Source organism: Rana temporaria, chromosome 7, assembly GCF_905171775.1.
Source record: "Rana temporaria chromosome 7, aRanTem1.1, whole genome shotgun sequence".
Taxonomy (NCBI): domain Eukaryota; kingdom Metazoa; phylum Chordata; class Amphibia; order Anura; family Ranidae; genus Rana; species Rana temporaria.
The window spans coordinates 180,786,928-180,811,286 of record NC_053495.1 but is presented as its reverse complement, the minus strand read 5'-3'; positions in this window follow the sequence as shown (position 1 = coordinate 180,811,286).

The window sequence follows — 24,359 nt, the reverse complement described above, 5'->3', positions numbered from 1 at the left end:
AGCTCTCTCAGCATCCAATGTAATAAAACCGGTGTGTTGCACTCGTGGCACCTTGACCTTATCATATGGTGTGCAGAGACATCTCAGTTACAATCACACCCTTTCATCTGAATGACTATTAAAGGCAGCACTTGTTGTACATACCCTTTAGCTACAGAAAAATCTGTATTAACTGGACAATGACATCAAAACCGGCTTCACTGGAGTTCTGCATACAAGAGGATTTCAGGCAAATGCACTCTCCAAAAGTTGAAAGGACTTCTGGTTAAATGCAATTTATAAGTAAACGATCCACACATTGGGCTATCAAATGACAGCTTTAAAATAAAAGAGAGATTCTGGTTCTAGTAATACTGGCCCTGACCCAGAAAAGAGGAATTCAGCCAATGATGTCAGAGGAAGGTCAGAACTCCTTAAGGCCCCGTACACACGGTCGGTTTGGTCCGATGAGAATGAACCGAAGTTCATTTTCATCGGACCAAACCGACCGTGTGTATAGGCTATCGGTCTGGTTTCCTTCAGTCCAAAATTTCTAAACATGCTTCAAAACCAAACCGATGGACCGCTGCCTGATCAGACCAAACCGATGGTTAGTACAGAAAAGCATCAGTTCAAAACCCACGCATGCTCAGAATCAAGTCGACGCATGCTTGGAAGCATTGAACTTAGTTTTATTCAGCACGTCGTGTGTTTTACGTCACCGCGTTCTGACCCGATTGGATTTTGGACTGATGGTGTGTACACATATCAGGCCGTACGGCCACTTCATAGGTGAACCGATGAAAACGGTCCGACGGGCCAGTCTCATCGGTTTGGTCCGACCGTGTGTACGGGGCCTAAGTGTAGTCACATGACTCAGACAGCATTCATGCTTGAGGGGCATCATGAAAGCCAGGCAACTAGCATCTTTATAAGGGGCTCTCATCATCCTCTAACCAGGTGAAACCGGGTGCTCTGCCGGCTGTGTGCAGCCCTCTAACTTTTCCCCCCAGGTTCTGTGTGTCATGCAGCAGCCGGCTCTCACCCTTTGCTTCACTGCTGTGTGATCAGAGCACGATGTGTTCCTCTCACCCCTCCCTGCTGTGTAAGCAGAGCAGGCTGTGTTCCTCTCACCCCTCTCTTCCCTAATATGTGAGCAGAGCAGGCTGTTTTCCTCTCACCCCTCCCTTCCCTAATGTGTGAGCAAAGCAGGCTGTGTTCCTCTCACCCCTCGCTTCGATGCTGTGTGAGCAAAGCAGTCTGTGTTACTCTCACCCCTCTCTTCCCTGCTGTGTGAGCAGATCAGTCTGTGTTCCTCTCACCCCTCTCTTCCCTGCTGTATGATCAGAGCAGTCTGTGTTCCTCTCACCCCTCCCTTCCCTGCTGTATGATCAGAGCAGTCTGTGTTCCTCTCACCCCTCTCTTCCCTGCTGTGTGAGCAGAACAGTCTGTGTTCCTCTCACCCCTCCCTAATGTGTGAGCAGAGCAGGCTGTGTTCCTCTCACCCCTCGCTTCACTGCTGTGTGAGCAAAGCAGTCTGTGTTCCTCTCACCCCTCTCTTCCCTGCTGTGTGAGCAGAGCAGTCTGTGTTCCTCTCACCCCTCGCTTCACTGCTGTGTGATCAGAGCAGTCTGTGTTCCTCTCACCCCTCTCTTCCTTGCTGTGTGAGCAGAGCAGTCTGTGTTCCTCTCACCCCTCTCTTCCCTGCTGTATGATCAGAGCAGGGTGTGTTCCTCTCACCCCTCTCTTCCTTGCTGTGTGAGCAGAGCAGTCTGTGTTCCTCTCACCCCTCTCTTCCCTGCTGTATGATCAGAGCAGGGTGTGTTCCTCTCACCCCTCTCTTCCCTGCTGTGTGATCAGAGCAGACTGTGTTCCTCTCACCCTCTCTTCCCTGCTGTGTGAGCAGAGCAGGCTGTGTTCCTCTCTCCCCTCTCTTCCCTGCGGTGTGATCAGAGCAGTCTGTGTTCCTCTCACCCCTCTCTTCCCTGCTTTGTGAGCAGAGCAGTCTGTGTTCCTCTCACCCCTCTCTTCCCTGCTGTGTGAGCAGAGCAGGGTGTGTTCTTCTCACCCCTCGCTTCCCTGCTGTGTGGTTAGAGCAGTCTGTGTTCCTCTCACCCCTATCTTCCCTGCTGTGTGAAGCGAGGGGTGAGAGGGGTGATCCCGGACCCTTACCACGTGATCAACTGTCAGCCAATGACAGCTGATCATGTGATGTAAACAGAAGATCAATAATCGTTTTTTGCAGAGTTACTGTGAGACTCCCTTTACTGTCGTTTACTAATATTACTGCCGTTACATACTTTTTATGTGGTTCTTTAATAATGCTGTTAAATCCGTTAGTTTAGTATTAATCTGGTCTAAGCTCATTTCCATATTTAGTCTAACATATTCTAACATGATCCTGCCCAGTTTATTCTTAGTAATGGCAGGGACGCTGGACAGCCACACCATTCACACTGGTTCTTTGTGCCAAAAATACCAGTGCTCGATTCCCAGCACTATGAATGAATATATTTTGAACTTTTCATTAAACATTATTTTAATGTACACATTAAAATGATGACAGAGTGCCTTGAAAAAACATTCATACTCCTTCCACATTTTGTCATGTTACAACCAAAAACGTAAATGTATTTTATTGGGATTTTATGTGATAGACCAACACAAAGTGGCACATAATTGTGAAGTGGAAAGAAAATGATAAATGGTTTTCCAAATAAATATGTGAAAAGTATGTGGTGTACATTTGTATTCAACCCCCCTGAGTCAATACTTTGTAGAACCGCCTTTCTCTGCAATTACAGCTGCAAGTCTTTTTGGGAATGTTTTTACCAGCTTTGCACATCTAGAGAGTAAAATTGTTGCCCATTCCACTTTTCAAAATAGCTCAAGCTCTGTCAGATTGGATCAAGAGCAGCAGTTTTCAAGTCTTGCCACAGATTTAGTGGATTTAGGTCTGGACTTTGAATAGTTTCCTTGTCCCTGTTGAAGAAAAGCATCCCCACAACCTGATGCTGCCACCACCATGTTTCACAGTGGGGATGGTGTGTTCAGGGTGATGTGCAGTGTTAGTTTTCCGCCACACATAGCGTTTTGCTTTTAAGCTAAAAAGTTTAATTTTAGTCTCATCTGACCAGAGCACCTTCTTCCACATGCTTGCTGTGTCCCCCACATGGCTTCTTGCAACTGGACTTCTTATGGCTTTCTTTCAGCAATGGTTTTCTTCTGGCCACTCTTCCATAAAGGTCAGATTTGTGGAGAACACGACTAATAGTTGTCCTGTGGACAGATTCTCCCAGCTGAGCTGTGGATCTCTGCAGCTCCTCCAGAGTTACCATGGGCCTCTTGGCTGCTTCTCTGATGAATGCTCTCCTTGCCCGGCCTGTCAGTTTAGGTGGACGGCCATGTCTTGGTAGGTTTGCAGTTGTGCCATAGTCTTTCTATTATCAGATGATGGATTAAACAGTGCTCTGTGAGATGTTCAAAGCTTGGGATATGTTTTAATAACCTAGCCCTGCTTTAAACTTCTCCACAACGTTATCCCTGATCTGTCTGGTGTGTTCCTTGGCATTCATGATGCTGTTTGTTCACTAAGGTTCTCTAACAAACCTATGAGGGCTTCACAGAACAGCTGTATTTATACTGAGATGAAATTATACACAGGTGGACTCTATTTATTAATTAGGTGACGTCTGAAGGTAATTGGTACCACTAGATTTTAGTTAGGGGTATCAGAGTAAAGGGGGCTGAATACAAATGCACGCCACACTTTTCTGATATTAATTTGTAAAAAATTTGGTCAACTGTTTATCATTTTTCTTCCACTTCACAATTATGTGCCACGTTGTGTTGGTCTATCACATGAAATACTATTAAAATCCATTTACGCTTTTGGCTGCAACATGACAAAATGTGGAAAATTTCAAGGGGTATGAATACTTTTTCAAGGCACTGTAATATATGTGCTCGCTAAAAGGATACTGTGGAACTCCAATAGAGTATGCTGCTCATTGCATGTCAACAACAGCTTACAGTCCACCTGTAACCTACCTCTGTAGGTTTTATTATCATTCTTCACATTTCATGCTTGTTAAAAAATATTCTGAAGTGAAAAATCTCCAGCTCTGCTGTGAAAACACTTGGAAGTTGCATCAAGCAGAGGCCTCAAGGCTCTCCGGCTGCTCTTAATCTACGACATGCAGATCTCTAGCAGATAAGAGATTTCTAACACAAATTCTTCACATTGATCAACATGGATCCTGGAGGGAAAATCTTGGTATTTTTATGGTGAAGAGTCAGACAGTGATGGGTTAAATCAGAGATAATAGGGGCATGTAAAAAAATGTGAAGGAAAATGTCTAGTTTCTTATTGGTCAACCGCTTAACCACTTGCTTACTGGGCACTTATAGGTAGATTCAGGTAGAGTTAGGCCGGCTTATCAGTAGATAAGCCGACCTAACTCAGAATCTACGCCGACCTATGTTTAAGCGTATGCTCAAACAGAGATACGCTTAAACATATCTAAGATAGGACAGCGCAAGCCGTCCTATCTTAGATTGCAATATTTTGGATGGCCGCTAGGTGGCGCTTCCATTGCAGTCGGCGTAGAATATGTAAATAAGTTTGTACGCCGATTCACGAACGTACGCCCGGCCGCCGCAGTCGATTTATGCCGTTTCTGTAAGGCATTAGCAGGCCTAAAGTTATTCCACCTATTAGGTGGAATAACAATGTTAAAGTATGGCCGCCGTTCCCGCCGCGAGATTCAATTTTTTTACGTTGTTTGCGTAAGTTGTCCGCGAATCGGGATTTAAGTTGTTTACGTTGAAATCAATAGGCCCGTGCGGCGTACGTAGCCGCAATGCACACTGGGAAACGTAGGCGCCCGGCGCATGCGCAGTTAAAAAAAAACGTAAAAAACGTGAGGTCAAGCCTCATTACCATCAAACACGCCCCCCTCCAACACATTTGAATTTGGCGCCCTTACGCCCGCCCGCTTTAGGCTACGCCGCCGTATATTGAGAATCATTACTAGTCTAGCTAATTTACGGCGGCGTAGCCTAAACAGGCTAAGCTACGCCGCCGCAAGTTTAGGCAGATGTACTTGAATCTACCTATTAGGCTGCATTCACACCTGAGCGTAGGTCGTTCGGTCGTTTATTCCGGCGTTTTTTTCCGGCGTTTTGTCGCGCGTATTCATGCTTATTTGCGCGTTTGCATACAGCGTCGTCCGACGTTTTTGTACTTCAACGTTTTTTATTTTAGCCAATAGGAAAAATTATCATCTTTTCATCACTTGTTGCTATGTTGGTAGATTTTTTTTATCTTCTGCCTGGGTGAAATGTTCTATTGATTAAAGCGACAAAACGCCCGTAGCAAACACTCGTTGTCGCGCTAGTTGCTTGAATCGAGCGTTTCCATTAGTTTCTATGGGAAATAGAAACGCTCAAAAACGCCCAAACCGCCCGATTCGCGCGACAAAAAAGGGTCCGGAACTTGTTTGAGCTTCAGGCGTTCGGCGTCAGGCGTTTTGGAGTGGAGATGTGAACCATCTCCATAGGGAATAATGTATTTTTTCCCCTCTAGCATTTTTGAGCGTCGCGCTTCAGGCGACAAAACGCTCAGGTGTGAATGCAGCCTTCCACCCTCCTTCTGCCCAGACCAATTTTCAGCTTTCAGCGCTTTCACACTTAGAATGACAATTGCGCTCTCGTACAACACTGTACCCAAAATTAATTTTTATATTTTTTTTTTCCCCACAAATAGAGAGTTCTTTTATTAGTATTTGATCACCTCTGAGATTTTTAGTTTTTGTTAATTTTTTTTTTTAAAAGACTGAATTAAATTATTTTTTTTTTTTTTATATTTTGTTATAAAATGTTGAAAACAGGTAATTTTTCTCCTTCATTGATGTACGCTGATGAGGCTGCACTGATAGGCAAAGATGGGTTGCACTGATGGGCTGCATTGATGGGCACCGATAAGGTGGCACTGGTAGGCACTGAGAGGTGGCACTGATGGGCGGCACTAAAGGGCATTGATAGGTGGCACTGGTGGGCACTGAGAAGTGACACTAATAGGTGACATTGATAGGTGGCACTGATAGCTGACAGTGATGGGCACTGATGGGTGGCAGTGATGGGCACTGATGGGTGGCAATAATGGGCACTGATCGGCACTGGTAAGTTACACTGATAGGCAGCACTGCTGGGTGGCACTGATTGGCACCACTGATGGGCTTTGATAGGTGGCACTCGTGGGCATTGATAGGTGGCACTGGCAGGGGGTACTGGTTGCACAGATGAGGCAGATGTGCCTCTTCCTCTTCGGGACCGATATCCCTTACACATAAGCCGGTGATCGGTTTTCTCCTGTCAGCGTCAGGAGAAAAAAAAAATAATGATTACTGAGCTTTTGTTTACATCACGTGATCAGTTGTCATAGGCTGACAGCTGATCACATGGTAAGGGCCCGGGATCGGCCCCTTGCTTGGATCTATGATCAACCAAGTCTCAGTGACTCGGGTGATCACAGCGCGCGCCGCATGCATCTGCAAGAGGAGGACGTCTATTGACGACCTCCCGGCAATTGGGGTCCGCGCTGTGGCCGTCATTCGGCTATAGCGCGGATGCTAAGTGGTTAAAAATGAACTGCACAGTCTTGCATAGTGCTATAGTGCTGGAGATCGTAGCTCCATCTTCTTGCTGAAACAATGATGAAGGGGGCTTCACCCTCGCAGCTGGATTGTTCATGTACAGGGCCGCCATCAGGAATTATGGGGCCCCTTACACAGCTTCAGGCATGGGCCCCCTGGAGCAGAGAACCCGGGGGGGGGGGGGGGATGCTGCCGCCTGAAATTGAGAAGCAGGGCGGTGCCGCCGCTATCTGAGAAGCGGGGGGGGGGCCTTTACAAAACAATAAAGAAAAATTATATTAAAAGGGGGGGGTAGCCATCCGGGGCCCTGGGGACCTCTGGGCCCTTTAATAAAAAAATTACAAAAAAAGAGGGTTGCCATCCGAGACCATGGGGACCTCTTAGCCTTTGAATAAAAAGAAAAAAGAAACCTCTGGGCCGTTTAATAAAAAATAAATAAAAGAATATATACATTTTTTTTTTAAATAAATTAAAAAAGGGGGGGGGGTTGCCATCAGGGGCCCTGGGGACCTCCGGGCCCCTGGGGATCTCTGGGCCCTTTAATAAAAAAATATATATATATAAAAAAGAAATAAAAAGAAAAAAGAAATAAAAAAATTTGAATAAAAAAAGGGGGGGGTTGCCATCCAGGGCCCTGAGGACCTCCGGGCCCCTGGGGACCTCTGGGCCCTTTAATAATAATAAAAAAAAATATATATATATATATATATAAAAAATAAATAAAAAAAAGGGGGGTTGCCATCCGGGGCCCTGGGGACCTCCTGGCCCCTTACAGGTGTACTGCCTGTACCCCCCTGATGGCGGCACTGTTGATGTAATTCATGCCAAAAGGAATATTACATCTCTGTGACAGGGGAAGACCTGGCAGGGAGATTCTAAGTTGGAGTCCCTGAGATTTATAAGAAGCCAGTAGGTCGATCCACCAACCAGGAGATGCCCTAAAACAAGGATATCTATAATACTCAATATCACAGGTAGGGTGACCACGTGTCCCGGATTGCCCGGGACTGTCCCTTAATTAATGCTTGTGTCCCGTGTCCCGGACACACTCATTACGGGACAATACAGAGTCCCGGAATTGGCCTGGGCAGATCTAATGCCCCCTAAAATAGCCTTTGTATACATCATCTCTGTCTCAGCCTGTGGTGGACCCCTAGCTGACAGAGAGTGAGACCCCTATTCACCACTGGCTCAGTGCCCAAACTGGTTGCTACCTGGCTGCCTCCCGCTTGGCGTGTAGCAACCAGTGACGTCAGAGCAGAAGAGAGGGAGAGACCTATAGCAGCAGATGAGAGTTTAACTTCCTCCTCCGCGCCTTCTGTTCAGCTCCACCCACCTCCTCCTGTATGTTCTGGAGTCCAGCCGGCAGCCAGAAGAAACATCGGACTGTGAGACAGACTGCAGTGTACAGATGAGAGATGGTACAAACTAAGGCAAGTAAAATTACAAAGCACTGACCAGCAGATCCATCCGTGTTATAATCCTGTCGGCTCTCCCTCAGCAGTCAGAGTTCAGCACTTGTAAGAAGCTGGAGTGTGTGTCTGCACAGGACACTCAGAGGCTTGCTCCAGGCTGAGTAAGATAAGGCAGATAAGGGTCGCAGGAGAGGACACATGACACCCTGGATGGAAGGAGGAAACATCCTTAGACATCAGGGCAGGGTTCATGCTGGGACTTGTAATCCTTCACTTTTGGGGATGTGACCCCCCCCCCCCCAAAAAGTGAAGAACTACAGATCCCAGCATGAACTCCTCAGAGCTGAAGATGTTTCCTGCATCCCTGCACACATGATAACTCCTCACACCCAGTCCTGTCCATCTGCTCAATGTCTCTTCTCTCCCACTACTTGTTTGCCTCTCACTGCCCCCCCCTCACCCTCAGCCTTTCATGTTCTGCCACCTCTTCACCCACTAGTCTTGTTACCCCCTCTGTATACCAAGCAATCCTCTCAGGAGTGGCTCATCAGCGACTATCACAACCTCAGAATCCTGCCAGCATTCCATTCATTGCTCCTTCAAACTGACAGAAATGTTTTAGTTACTCCACTGCAGCGGTGTAACTACAGGGGGCGCCATTGCAACCCAGCCTCATACTCCAGGGGGTCCATGCAGCTTCCCTCTAAACCTGGATAGGAGGGGCGGCATATAGAGGAACTGATGCCCCCCATGTTCTTCTTGCAGCCACTGAATGCCTGCAGGAGGTAAAGGAGGAAAAGCGGGCATTCAGTGGCTGCAAGAAGAACATGGAGGGCATCAGTTCCTCTATATGCCACCCCTCCTATCCAGGTTCCTTCTGCTGCCCACAGGTCCCTCAACACTCTCCTGGCTGATCTTCCCCAGTAACTTCTCTGCTCCCTTCCACCTCACCCCCCATTCGCCAACCCCCTGCTGTCCTCTGGTCCCACCCTGTGCTGTTCTTCAGTCCCCCCCCTCCTGTGCTGTCCTCTGGTCCCACCTGTGCTGTTCTTCAGTCCCCCCCCTCCTGTGCTGTCCTCTGGTCCCACCTGTGCTGTTCTTCAGTCCCCCCTCCTGTGCTGTCCTCTGGTCCCACCCTGTGCTGTTCTTCAGTCCCCCCCCCCCCCCTCCTGTGCCGTCCTCTGGTCCCACCTGTGCTATTCTTCAGTCCCCTCCCTCCTGTGCTGTCCTCTGGTCCCACCTGTGCTATTCTTCAGTCCCCTCCCTCCTGTGCTGTCCTCTGGTCCCACCTGTGCTATTCTTCAGTCCCCCCCTCCTGTGCTGTCCTCTAGTCCCACCTGTGCTATTCTTCAGTCCCCTCCCTCCTGTGCTGTCCTCTGGTCCCACCTGTGCTATTCTTCAGTCCCCCCCTCCTGTGCTGTCCTCTGGTCCCACCTGTGCTATTCTTCAGTCCCCCCCTCCTGTGCTGTCCTCTAGTCCCACCTGTGCTATTCTTCAGTCCCCTCCCTCCTGTGCTGTCCTCTGGTCCCACCTGTGCTATTCTTCAGTCCCCCCCTCCTGTGCTGTCCTCTAGTCCCACCTGTGCTATTCTTCAGTCCCCTCCCTCCTGTGCTGTCCTCTAGTCCCACCTGTGCTATTCTTCAGTCCCCCCCCTCCTGTGCTGTCCCACCTGTGCTGTTCTTCAGTCCCCCCTCCTGTGCTGTTCTTCAGTCCCCCCTCCTGTGCCGTCCTCTGGTCCCACCTGTGCTATTCTTCAGTCCCCCCCCCCCCCCTCCTGTGCCGTCCTCTGGTCCCACCTGTGCTATTCTTCAGTCCCCTCCCTCCTGTGCTGTCCTCTAGTCCCACCTGTGCTATTCTTCAGTCCCCTCCCTCCTGTGCTGTCCTCTAGTCCCACCTGTGCTGTTCTTCAGTCCCCCCTCCTGTGCTGTCCTCTGGTCCCACCTGTGCTATTCTTCAGTCCCCCCCCCTCCTGTGCTGTCCCACCTGTGCTGTTCTTCAGTCCCCCCTCCTGTGCTGTTCTTCAGTCCCCCCCTCCTGTGCTGTCCTCTGGTCCCACCCTGTGCTGTTCGTCAGTCCCCCCCTCCTGTGCTGTCCTCTGGTCCCACCCTGTGCTGTTCGTCAGTCCCCCCCTCCTGTGCTGTCCTCTGGTCCCACCTGTGCTATTCTTCAGTCCCCCCCCTCCTGTGCTGTCCCACCTGTGCTGTTCTTCAGTCCCCCCTCCTGTGCTGTTCTTCAGTCCCCCCCTCCTGTGCTGTCCTCTGGTCCCACCCTGTGCTGTTCGTCAGTCCCCCCCTCCTGTGCTGTCCTCTGGTCCCACCCTGTGCTGTTCGTCAGTCCCCCCCTCCTGTGCTGTCCTCTGGTCCCACCTGTGCTATTCTTCAGTCCCCCCCCTCCTGTGCTGTCCCACCTGTGCTGTTCTTCAGTCCCCCCTCCTGTGCTGTTCTTCAGTCCCCCCTCCTGTGCCGTCCTCTGGTCCCACCTGTGCTATTCTTCAGTCCCCCCCCCCTCCTGTGCCGTCCTCTGGTCCCACCTGTGCTATTCTTCAGTCCCCTCCCTCCTGTGCTGTCCTCTAGTCCCACCTGTGCTATTCTTCAGTCCCCCCTCCTGTGCTGTCCTCTGGTCCCACCTGTGCTATTCTTCAGTCCCCCCCCTCCTGTGCTGTCCTCTAGTCCCACCTGTGCTGTTCTTCAGTCCCCCCTCCTGTGCTGTCCTCTGGTCCCACCTGTGCTATTCTTCAGTCCCCCCCCTCCTGTGCTGTCCCACCTGTGCTGTTCTTCAGTCCCCCCCTCCTGTGCTGTCCTCTGGTCCCACCCTGTGCTGTTCTTCAGTCCCCCCCCCTCCTGTGCTGTTCGTCAGTCCCCCCCTCCTGTGCTGTCCTCTGCTCCCACCCTGTGCTGTTCTTCAGTCCCACCCTGTGCTGTTCTTCAGTCCCACCCTGTGCTGTTCTTCAGTCCCTCCTCCTGTGCTGTCCTCTGGTCCCACCTGTGCAGTCCTCTGGTCCCACCTGTGCAGTCCTCCAGTCCCCCTCCTGTGCTGTTCTCCAGTCTCCCATCTGTGCTGTTCTCCAGTCCCCCACCTGTGCTGTTCTCCAGTCCCCCACCTGTGCTGTTCTCCAGTCCCCCACCTGTGCTGTTCTCCAGTCCCCCACCCGGTGCAGTTCATCAGTCCCCCCCTCCTGTGCTGTCCTCTGGTCCCACCTGTGCTGTTCTTCAGTCCCCCACCCCTGCAGTTCATCAGTCCCCCCCTCCTGTGCTGTCCTCTGGTCCCACCTGTGCTGTTCTTCACCCCCCCCCCCTCCTGTGCTGTTCCTGATTTGGAGGAACTGTCCCTCATTTAGAGCATTGTCCCTCTACCCCTCTGTTCCTCTTTCCTCCTTGTTTGTCCCTCAAGGAGCCAATATAAAAGAATAGTAGTGGTAAAAAAGCACCTGTGGGTTTAACCAGTTTTTCTTTGTTTATAATTCTCCTACATATTTTTGCTAATAGGTGTCCTTCATTCCCATCTCAGAAAGTTGGGAGGTGTGCCTCTATCCATCCCACTGCCCCTCTGACTACTCTGTGCCCTGACCACTCAGTTGTTTTTCTTGATGCCTAGGGCCCACTTTTGATCTCGCACATGGGCCCGCTGATTTCATACGCCCCTGCCCCAAAAATCTGCAAAAAAATGGGGGGGGGGGGGGGGGGGTGTCCCTGAATGGCAGTTTGGAAATGTGGTCACCCTAATCACAGGGTAACCATCAGAGAACAAATGTGTACATAAAAGTTATTCTGTTTTCTTGTAGATTTCCATGTAAGAGTTTTCTGTGGATTTGGACTACTGCAGCATGTACAGCTTAGTGGAACCAGGTGTATAATATGAAGTCATCCCTCGAAGACCTCTGTGACTGGTCTACACAGGAAAACGAAACCTCACATCCCAAAAAACAGGACATAAAAATCCCTCTGTAATGTCACTTGGAGCTCAACAGCTGCTGTTGTTTTCCCGGCTTGATCCTTTATTATTTTTTTCATAAAGTTGAATGACCCTCGGGCATACAGATGTGTCACCAGCAATTTGTTTTTAACTATATCACGTGCGGCACAGTACATCTAATAAAACTGCATAACCGAGTCTCTATGCTATTCTGAACTGCATGGACAAGCCATTTTCAACCAGGGTCGCATGGAACTCCAGGGTTCCTCTAGAACAGTGGTCTCCAAACTGCATCCCCTTGCTTGCTTTTATCAGGCCCTTGGGGTAATATTTCAACCTCTTACACCAACAATGGAGCATAATTCCCCCCCACTGACACCAACGAAAGGGCATAATCCCTCCTGTAGCACCCTCTACTTTAGGTAGGTGCTAGAATAGGGTTTTTGTGCTAGGGAAACTATCAGTGCAGGTAAATTTAGGCAGGCCTATGCATCAGGCTAGGCCTGCTTATTTTGATCTGGGGGCAGGGAGTGGTTAGTGTAGCAGTGGGTGTGACCACCTGTGCTCTAGTTCTGGGGTGCCTCCTTGCTTCCAGGGAGAATGATCTGGAAGAGGGGCAGGGCACAGGACAGGGAGCTCATGTGAGGAGCCCTGACCAATCCCCACTTGCTATTGGCAGGGAGCGGTCCTCCCATATAAGCTCAGGTCCCAGCCAGAAGGGAGACGTGGAGAATGGAGCATTAGGCAGCAGCAGAAGGCCATCCCCATCTGGGGGGGGGGGGGTGGTGCTGATAGTGGAGGAGTCCAGGAGAGCTGGGAGGGAGCTACATCCTTACACGGTCATGGATGGAGTGTCCTGGAACAGAGGGGCTGGAGAAGCTGACAGATTATATGTCCAGTTAAAGTTCTCCATCATGGATTTGGGGTAGGAAGAGGTCGGTGAGTGGATCACAGTGGATTTCTGGATGAGGCATGCCAGGGGAGCTGGGTGCAAGGCCAGAGGAGAGACTGTGGGAAAAGTGCCAAATCTATGTTGCCTGAGGGTGCAGGATTTGCAGACCGGACTTGCTGGGAACAGTAGTCTGCCAAGTTACTACTAAATTACTAGGCCGCCGGGGAAGGGTACTGAAGACCTCTGGCCTAGTAACAGTAACAATTCATAGCCAGCCATTGAGACTGTTCTGATAGTGATCTACAGTGAAGTTTGTGCAGGAGGAGAGAAGTCTTGGGTCTGCAGGAGTTACGTAGAGGAGGAGAAATAGTCTGCATGGTGATGCATCTACCCCAGGGCCACAGTTTGGAGACCACTGTACTAAAATATTAATTAATTCCTAGGTTAGTGGAAGTCGGTATTATGTAATATCCTTTGCAGTAGGGGACAGTGTCTCAGTGGTAATACTTTCCATTAGGAATTTAACAAAACTCAAGTGAATAAAGCAGATACAGCCCACCCAAATCTGCAGCAACATTCATGTGACCAGATTTTACTCACCACAAAAGGTCAAGAGTATATTTTCCTGACATTCCCTCTGTAAGGAATAAAAGACTTTCGCAGGTCTTACAGCTGGTGTTGGTAGAAATCAGGCCAACAAGATGCACATTCCTCATTTCCTGCGAGATTTCTGAGAAAGACACTTTTTCTGCTCCAGTGCCAAACTAGCAGAAAGGAATTAAGGAATTATTTTGTCTCAATGGAACGCTGTGGGAACGGTTCCCGATATATTTGCAGAACAAATAAAATAGGAGAGGCTGCAGCTTCGGCTAACAAAAACACAAGACGCAGTCATTTAGATGTGCGCACGATAAGGGAGGACCCACACAAAAGCGTGCCCTTCGCGTCTTCGTGGATTTCATTTGAATGAGGTGGAAGGGGTATAATTACCCGAGCACAAAAGAATCGCAGGAACTGTTTATATTTTGTTGGAAACGAGCATGCACAATGCCTGCATATTTTCCCCAACAACGCAAAGAAAGTCGGTGAACACGCAGACTCTTCACGGAGGAATTACGCTGTTTAGACAACAAGTGCTTACATGTGTTAAAAAGCACATTTCTTTGTTAAAGTGACACTAATCCTTATTCTCCAATCATAATCCATACACTACTTAAAGGAGAAGTACCACCAAAGCTCATTTGGCTGTACTTATCCTGTAGATCACAGGAGTGCAGTGAGTTCTGCACTCCCGTGACCTGTTGCCCGCTGTCAGCTGATGTCACAGAGTCGGCTTCAGGTAGGAGAAAGATTGTGACAATAAGGTTGGGATACACTCAGATGCCTGGACCGCCACCCGGCTCAGCCTCTCAGCAAGTTGCTGCGACACTGAGCCAGCCGCTTCCGCCCCCTCCATAGCCCAGCACTCTAGTGAGCAGGGGGGGGGGGGCAGAACAGAGAGCCAGTGACTGACAGTCACCAGCACTCTGCTCACGGAGCTTTGAGAACTGAGTGATCAGCAGTGTTAGATCGCTTGGTTCTCAGCTTAGAACCAGCGGGGGACAGATGCAGGTTGTGACCAATGCTGCATCCATCTAGGTAAGTATCAGGGCCAGAACAAGGGGTGGACAGGTAGGGAACTGTGGTATTATGGGTGGGGGGTGCCAAGAGGAGATTTGGGTCAAAGGGGATTGGTGTTGGGAGGGAGAATTTGGGGGGTAGCAGGGGGTAAGAATTGTTCTAGAAGGGGATTTTTTGGGGGGTAGGTGTTAGCAGTGGTGATTTATGGGTGATTTGTGTTAGCAGGGGGAATGGGGGAAGATGATTTGTGATATGAAGGGAGATTTGGAAGGTTTTTGCTAGAAAAGGGGTGCCCAACCTTTTGAAGAGCAAGGGCCACATAAGTCGGTCGTGGGCCACAATGAGCGGAGCGGGTGGATGGCAGCCCACTCGGCTCTATAGAGCCCACTCTACTCTCAGCACACCAAACTCGCAGGTAATAGAAGTCTATGGCTCAGTGCAGGTAACCCGCAGGTTACTCTTCTCTGTACCTGTGGATCAGTTTGAAAGCAGCCCAGTAATCACTACAGAACAGATATGCCCATATATACCCTGTGATTTTAGTAATAAACTTACCCTTAATAACAGTATTCTATTCTATTCCATCCCAGAGCTGGAGGTCATGGGCCACATCACAGGGCTCCGCGGGCCACATGTGGCCCCCGGGCTACTGGTTGGGCACCCCTGTGCTAGAAGAAGTGAAATGGTAAGAGGGGGGGGGAGGATTGTGCTATGAGGGAATTTTTTTCTTTGGGTGGGGGTATTTGTGCTAGCAAGGATGACTGGGAGTATTTGTACTGGGAGAGGAAGTTGTTGGGGGGGGGGGGGGGTTTAGTATTTGTACTAGGATGGGGGACTGGGGAGGAATTTGTGCTGGGAAGGGCAGGGATTTGAAGTGGGGGGAGAAGATACTGTATGTACTTAGAAAGGAAATTTGAGGGATTTAAAGGGTAGAGGATTTGTGCTAGGAGGAGTGATTGTTTTTTTTTGGGGGGGGGGGGGTTATTTGTGCAGGTGGATATCAGCAGGGGGTGCAGATTTGTACTGGGAGGAATTTGTGCTGGGAAGGGCAGGGATTTGAAGTGGGGGGAGAAGATATGTACTTTGAAATAATTATTTTCATGAAATAATTATTTACTGTGCTTTTCTCCCTCTTTGCAACGTCCTCTGTGAGCTGTTGTACCTGTCCTTTCCCCCCCTCACTTTCCTTTGTTTGGAACGAGCAGTGCAGGTTGGTGCACATACACTGCTCTATGCACACTACAGATCCCGTAGGGGTCTTTCACATGGGCAGTCAGGGGGTGGTAAAAACGGGCAGTTAGTTGCCGCCCCTTAGACCACCCACCTAAATACTGTCATTACAACTTGATGGGGCCGTACACATGTCGCCCCTGTGATGCTCTGCTTTACAACTGACACTCAGCTAGCAGAGTTGGACAGGCAGCACCACCTATCAAATGAACCCATTTGCCACTTGACCTTTTGAAAGATTTTACCCCCTGTGAAGGATGTCAGTGTAAATCTCCCTGCTTGGTTCATGTGTCACAAGCTATTGACATGTTAATGACCCTTCCTCAGCCAGCTCCCTAGTTCAAATGGTAATTGATTTATTGTGTGTGGAAAGGAGACCGGCCTTACTGTTTACAATGATTAGATAAGGGGCTCATGTTAATTATTCTGATTGCTTCATTGTGGTCAGTCTGTTACACCTAGTAATTAACTCCGCTGATGTCTTTATCTAAAGAAACATGTCTGCATGGTCGGCTCCGACTTGTCTCCTATAATCTGTATGGGAAACCCCACTGTGTGAGGGGGGCGTTCCTAACAGGCTGTAACCACATATAAGCTGAGTTTTTGTGTCAATAAAGTGTCTTGTTCTAGCAGTAAGCTTGTCTCATGTGTGGCTTTCTGGGCGATTCCAGGGATATCCCTCCTCGTGGAATATTGGGGTGATTGTCGTTATGGGAAGAAGGGAACGTTGACGGGGATATCATACCGATACCGTCACAATTGGTTGGTAGCAGCGGGATTTTTCCCTTCTATTCCCCTTCACACCCGGATTCCAAGCAGACACTGGAAGAACTACTGGAAGTTCGTGGAAGGATCGCTAGCAACAAAACCAAGCGGGTCATCATAGCAGAATCAATGGAGCTAGACCAGGAGGATGGGATTGCAGCAACGCCAGCAGTACAAGAGATGGAGACACCAGTGATTCAGGAGGAGGAATCGCCAGCCAACAAGCTAATGAGAGAGAAGCTAGCGTGGTTCGGCCCGAACCCAACGCCGGATGTGGTTCTGAAAGTGATGGACCTGTTAGCGGAGGAGGCTAAAGAAATAAGGGACGCAGAACTACAGAAGGATAAACAAATAAGGGACGCAGAGCTACAGTTAAAACTGGCAGCAGTCCAACAAGCAGCCGCACCTTCTACGAACAGTGAGTACAGCACAGCAGACGCAAGGAAGATTCCGTTTAGCGCTTTTAAAGCTTTTGATGAAAAGGACTGTGAAATTGATAACTACCTGGCAGACTTTGAGCGACAATGTAACCTGCACCGAATTGCTAGAAGAGAGTGGGTTGCAATATTGTCAGGCAAACTGTCAGGCAAAGCTTCTGATGCTTTCCGGACCGTGCCAGATCAGGATATCCATAGCTACGCCCGGGTTAAAGAAGCGCTCCTGGCTCGTTATGCAGTAACCCCAGAGTCCCACCGACAGAAGTTCAGGGACTCACGCAAAACCACGAAAGACTCTTACGCAGAATGGGCATGCCAGCTGTCCCTGTCGGCCTCTAACTGGGTTAACAGCAGCCAGGCCACCACCGCAGAGGACATTTTGCAACTAATGCTCCTGGAGCAATTTTACAATCACATCCAGACGGATGTCAAAGATTGGGTGAGAGATCGCAGGCCCATGACTCTACCAGAGGCCGCGAAGTTGGCGGATGAATATGCAGATACTCGCAAGACAAACCAGGTCACACCACGGGTACAACCTCCACAACCAACGGCGCCCTCACACCCACCAGCCGCTAGATACCAACCGCCTAACAGACCGATGACATCTAGCCCTCGCTACCCACGCCAGGAGGACAACGAACAACGCTGCTTCCGGTGCAAACAGTTGGGTCACTTCAAGCAGAATTGCCCCATGAACGACAACACCAGGTCAAATTGGTCTCAACCTGGGTACCGCCCACCAGCAGCAGCCCATTGTGTAGACTCGGCTTGGGATCTCCAGGAGCTGGGTCCGGAAGAACCATTGGGCACCCCTTACGAAGCCCTCATGGTACAATCTGTTATTACGGACAACAGGGAACACCATTGTCAGCTGGTCATGGGCGACCGCCATGAGCCGGAGGGGCCTTGGAGGGAGCTGGGCAGAAAGAGGCACCGCCAGCTACCCTCCAAGAAGAAGAGGTCCTGGAAGTCATATAACCAGCGGACCTGGGAGGAGAAGAAGCGACTGGAGGAGATGGAATCGCAGCGGGCGCCCCAGATGCGGGCCGAGATGTTCGCCAAGGGCCCACCGGTGGCCCCTTACACCACCACCCAGTTCCTGATGATGAAGGACCACGTGGAGAGCCTGCAGGACATGAGCAAGCAGGATCTGATCCGTGAGTACATAGAGCTGGAGGAGTGCATAAGCCGCATGGAGGAGGAGAACAACCACCTGAGGTCACAGCGGGCTGACCCCCCCAGGCTCCATGAACTGGAGATGGAGCTGGAGAAGCTCAAAGAGGAGAACCGGCGGCTGCGGAGGGAGCAGGGGGTGGCTGACCTTATGGGGCTCTGAGTCCCCTCCCCCCCCCCCCCCGGACTCTGAGCACCAGTGCTACAGCATTTCAACAAATATAACTTTTTCTTTTTATGAATCTCCTGTGATTGTCACTTCAGAGCCATAACCTGCCCCCTCCCATAGCGGGACACCTAGACGGCGGCGCACAGACCCATTCGCTGTCTTCACACTGACTTCTGGTGACTTTGCAGATCGCACAAAGACTTGGGGACTGACCGGCGTGTGATCTGACGACCCGGTAGCATACCTGAGTCGGAAGCAGTTACCAATGGAGGTCAGTCACGCCAAACGGAGTTAACCTCGGACTAAAAGCTCTGAACCCGTCAACCCTACTGGACCAGGGAAGGTCCAACCGGGTTTGCCGGAGCAGGGAGAAAAAGGGGGGCCATTGTGAAGGATGTCAGTGTAAATCTCCCTGCTTGGTTCATGTGTCACAAGCTATTGACATGTTAATGACCCTTCCTCAGCCAGCTCCCTAGTTCAAATGGTAATTGATTTATTGTGTGTGGGAAGGAGACCGGCCTTACTGTTTACAATGATTAGATAAGGGGCTCATGTTAATTATTCTGATTGCTTCATTGTGGTCAGGCTGTTACACCTAGTAATTAACTCCGCTGATGTCTTTATCTAAAGAAACATGTCTGCATGGTCGGCTCCGACTTGTCTCCTATAATCTGTATGGGAAACCCCACTGTGTGAGGGGGGCGTTCCTAACAGGCTGTAACCACATATAAGCTGAGTTTTTGTGTCAATAAAGTGTCTTGTTCTAGCAGTAAGCTTGTCTCATGTGTGGCTTTCTGGGCGATTCCAGGGATATCCCTCCTCGTGGAATATTGGGGTGATTGTCGTTATGGGAAGAAGGGAACGTTGACGGGGATATCATACCGATACCGTCACACCCCCTTTATGACCAAAGCATTTTTTTTTGCTATTCGGCACTGCGCTATTCTAACTGGCAATTGCGGCGGTCATGTAACACGGTACTCAAGTTTTTATCAAATTTTTCACACTAAAAGAGCTTTCTTTTGGTGGTATTTGATCATTGCTGCGTTTTAAATTTTTTGTGATATAAAGAAAAAAATAATTTTGAAACAAAAACTATTTTTTTATTTTCTGCTATAAAACATATCCAATAAAAAATAAAAAAAATTCATCAATTTAGCCAAAAATGTATTCTGCTAAACGTCTTTGGTAAAGAAAAAGAATCCCAATAAGTGTATATTATTTGGTGTGAAATAGCGCCTGCTATAGATACTGGAATTTTTATTTATTTATCATTGCTTGTAACCCGGTGACTGCCTGTACTGGTCGGATTGTAATTGGTCTGTATGTGTTTATTCTATGGCGGACACATCAGACACTTTTGACGCTATTTTGGGACCATTGTCATTTATACAGCGATCAGTGCTATAAAAATGCACTGATTACTGTGTAAATGACACTGGCAGGGAAGATTTTAACCACTAGGGGGCAAAGAAGGGGTTAAGTGTGTCCTAGGGAGTGATTCTAACTGTGTGGGGGCTGGGCTACCTGTGACACGACACTGATCTCTGCTCCCGATAAAAGGGAGCAGACGATCAGTGTCCTGTCACTAGGCAGAACAGGGAGATGCTTTGTTTACACAGGCATCCCCCGTTCTACAGCTCCGTGACACGATGACGGCAGGGGCACGCGCCCGCACGGCGTGAAATTCAAAGCAGCACATATATACCGTATTTATCGGCGTATACCGCACACTTTTTTCCCCTTAAAATCAGGGGGAAATCGTGGGTGCGCGATATACGACGATACTGTTGCAGCGGTGTTTGTTTTTTTAATTAGGCGTCGAGCGCCGCAGCATAGAGCCAAGCCGAGTGTACTGCACACTCGGCTACGCTCGGCTCCGCCCGCAGCCACGCGAAAGGAGCTGAGAGAAGCCGAGAGGAACCGAACAAACAAGAAATCCAGCTCCTCCTCAGCGCCTAATTCAAAAACGAACACCGCCGCAACCCCGGGCAACGTGCGGATGGAGGACTGGACGGACCCCGCAGACGGACACCTGGACGGACGCAGCAGACGGACACCTGGACGGACGCCGCGAGGAAGCCACAGACGGACACCTGGACGGACGCCGCGAGGAAGGCTGGACGGACCCCGCGCACGGCCGCAAACGAACGCCGGACTGAACAAGGCCGCCGATGGACGCCGGGCAAGACACCAAAACTGTAAGTAATTCATTTTTTTTCCAGGAATTTCCCTTCTAGATTAGGGGTGCGCGCTATTTGCCGGTGCGCGCTATAGGCAGATAAATACGGTATATATATATATATATATACACACACACGTTGCTTTGCGCAGCCGTGCCATTCTGCCGATGTATAAGTGCGTGGGGCGGTCGGCAACTGGTTAAAACTACGAAAGGGACTTGGCAATGATAAAGCATATCTTTTGCAAGCCAACATTTTGAAAAGCAACCTCTAGAGATGCTTTTGTGTCAGTTAAGTGAGTTGGTACAAGTTGTGCAATGTACATGGAACATTATGCACTGTGACACACTGTGCAGACTAAGGACAATCCAGGACATGACCACCGGACATCATTATTAAAGTGGAACTGCATGCAAAATCAAAAATGATGCCTTCTGTCAGTAGTAATAATGTCAGTTTTTGTTTTCTGAGACTCCCCTGTTTTAGTTTACCTGTGCAACCTGCCAGTAGATCCATTCTTTCCCCACTTCCTTTCGTAGGATGACAACCTTTGCCATTCTGAAGTGAAACTATCCTTTTGTGCACAAAAAAAAAACAAATAGGGTTGTATTTTTTAATTTTATATAAATTGCAAAGCAATTCTCTCAGCGAAAGTATAAATGAGTTAAGTGCAGATAGGGGGAAGGTGGAATAAAATATTATTAGGCTATATTCTGAGCTAGACAAATGTTTTTCATTGATTTAAAACAGTAAATACTGGCTATGGCCAGTAGGTGGTGCTAAGTATCATATTGTATCATCCGAAATGCCAGCTGGTGGCCACTAGATGGTGCTAAGTGTGCTTTCCAATCATATTTATTGCCATCTAGTGGCTAAATGCTGCGTTTTTCATTTCAAATCATGAAAAAACATTTGTCCAACATAGGAAATAGCCTAATTACAGAATTTTTTTTTCTGTTATGCACACAGAATGAATGTGAATGCACTTTCACTGGATGAATTTCTTTGCAATATTTCTTTATAAATGCACCACATGTGTTAATAGGACATTGACCCTTTTGCTACCAGAGAAATTTTTGCATTGTTTCTGCACACACATTTAAAAAATCATTTTAGTTAAAACCCCAAAACATTATGGGCCAGATTCACAGCCAGGTGGCGCAACGTAACGTAACCGATTTAGGTTACACTGCCGCAAGTTTTCTGGCTAAGTGCCCGATCCACAAAGCACTTACCTGGAAATTTGCGGCGGTGTATCCTAAATCCGTCCGGCGCAAGGCGGGCCCAATCGAATGGGGCGAGTCCCATTTAAATTAGGCGCGCTCCCGCGCCGGACGTACTGCGCATGCTCCCGTCGCAAATTTCCCGACGTGCTTTGCGCAAAGTTACGACGCGCCAACGTTTTGTGAATCGCGACGGGTAAAAAAGACTTGCGGCGGGGAAAAATAAAAAATTTCAAAAGAAATCGAAAGCGACGCGGGAAAGACGGGTATACTTTTACATGGTGTACTAAGTTTACACTTTGTAAAAGGTACCCTATCTTTGCGACGGCAAACTAAGACTTGCGGCGACGTAACGACGGGAAAAAATTTAGTGGATCGCCCTAACTGCTAATTTGCATACCCGACGCTGGTTTACGACGCGAAATCCCCCCAGCGGCGGCCGCGGTACTGCATCCTAAGATCCAACAGTGTAAAACAATTACACCTGTCGGATCTTAGGGCTATCTATGCGGAACTGATTCTATGAATCAGTCGCCTAGATAGAAACAGAGATACGACGGCGTATCCCTTTTGTGAATCTGGCCCTATATATTTTCTGAAAGTAGACACCCTAGAGCAGGCATGTCCAAAGTCCGGCCCGCGGGCCAAATGCGGCCCCCCTGTTGATTTAATACGGCCCCCCTGGGGATTTGGATATATATATTGTTTGTGGCCCCCAGGACCACAAAAGATATATACCGTATTTATCGGTACTGCCTTGGAGGGGACAGGACGAGCGCCATCGGATTACATGAAGAGAATCTCCTGTTTACTCAGCAGCGTCTGTATTGGAAGTTCCATCTCCTGGGATGCCATTGGACGACTGTTCTGTCTATCATAGGAGGCAGGACTTTGTATTAAAGAGGCCACAGAGTAAACAAGATATTCTCCTGTTTGTAATCTGTCGGCACTCGTCCCGCCACCCTCCTAGGCTGCAGATAGGCATTGATCAGGCTGCACTGATGGTAAGGCTGCATTTATGGCACATGTGAGGCTGCATTGGTTGCAATGGTAGGGCTGCATTGATTGCAATGGTGAGGCTGCATTCATGGCACATGTAAGGCTGCATTTATGCCACATGTGAGGCTGCATTGGTTGCAATGGTGAGGCTGCATTGGATGCAATGGTAAGGCTGCATTCATGGCAATGGTGAGGCTGCATTCATGGAAATGGTAAGCCTGTGCGTGTTATAGGCCGATAAATACGGTATATCCAAATAACACGCCCAAGCTCATCCTTAGTCCTGAGCAGCACTCTGGGATTCGTTGGGGCCACAAAAGAAATATATACAGTATATCCAAATAACACGCCCGAGCTCATCTCTTCACCACACACAGCCACAAAGGTAAGAGAATTCTTGTTGGGCGGTGTATCAGAGCTCGGACGAATACATTTAGACCAAATTTTAATGGTTCAAGGAATGTCAGGCAAAATAGTCGGCCCTCACATATGTTCACTTCATCAAATCTGGCCCTCTTTGAAAAAAGTTTGGACACCCCTGCCCTATAGAATACATCAGTGGTAGTACCAATTGTTTTTTATTTTAGGACACACAAATAGGGGGTGTGTTGTATGTAAATGTTTCGTGACCCCACGTAAATGACGCTGTTATTGAACGGCGCATGCTCAGTATCACGTTGAATTTTCAAAGTAATTTACGCCCGCTCAATGCTTAGTCGACGTGAACGTAACCCATGCCCAGCCCCATTCACGGACGACTTACGCAAACGACATAAAGTACGACGCTGTTCGTACGTTTCCGACGTCCATGCCTAACATGACTTACCCCTGCTTTATGAGGGGTAACTTTATGCTGGTCCGATGCCTTACGTCAGGGCTCGACAAATCCCGGGCGCCAGGTCGCCATGGCGACTAGAAATAGGGTCCTGGCGACTTGGCTTGGATGGGGGGGGGCAAAAAAAAAAAAAATAATTTTTTTTTTTTGTGAGCTGGCACCATCTGGTGGTGAGCCGTTGGTATTACAAGTTATTACCACCAGATGTGTAAGCTGGCGCCATCTGGTGGTGGCCGTTGGTATTACAAGTTAAGCATTACAAGTTAAACAGCAATTCTAATGTCATTTTTCACTATTTTCACTGCCATCTTCTTCCCTCTAATTAGAACCCCCAAACATTATATATATTTTTTATCCTAACACCCTAGAGAATAAAATGGCGATTGTTGCAATACTTTCTGTCACGCCGTATTTGCGCAGCGGTCTTGCAAGTGCACTTTTTTGGGGAAAAAATTACACTTTTTTTAATTAAAAAATAAGACAACAGTAAAGTTATCCCCATTTTTTTTCATATTATGAAAGATAATGTTACGCCGAGTAAATTGATACCCAACATGTCACGCTTCAAAATTGCGTCCGCTCGTGGAATGGCGACAAACTTTTACCCTTTAAAATCTCCATAGGCGACGTTTAAAAAACTCTACAGGTTGCATGTTTTGAGTTACAGAGGAGGTCTAGTGCTAGAATTATTGCTCTTGCTCTACCAATCGCGGCGATACCTCACATGTGTGGTTTGAACACCGTTTACATATGCGGTCGCTGCTCATGTATGTGTTCGCTTCTGCGCGAAAACTCGTGGGGACGGGGCGCGTTTTCTGGCTCCTAACTTTTTTAGCTGGCTCCTAGATTCCAAGCAAATTTGTCAACC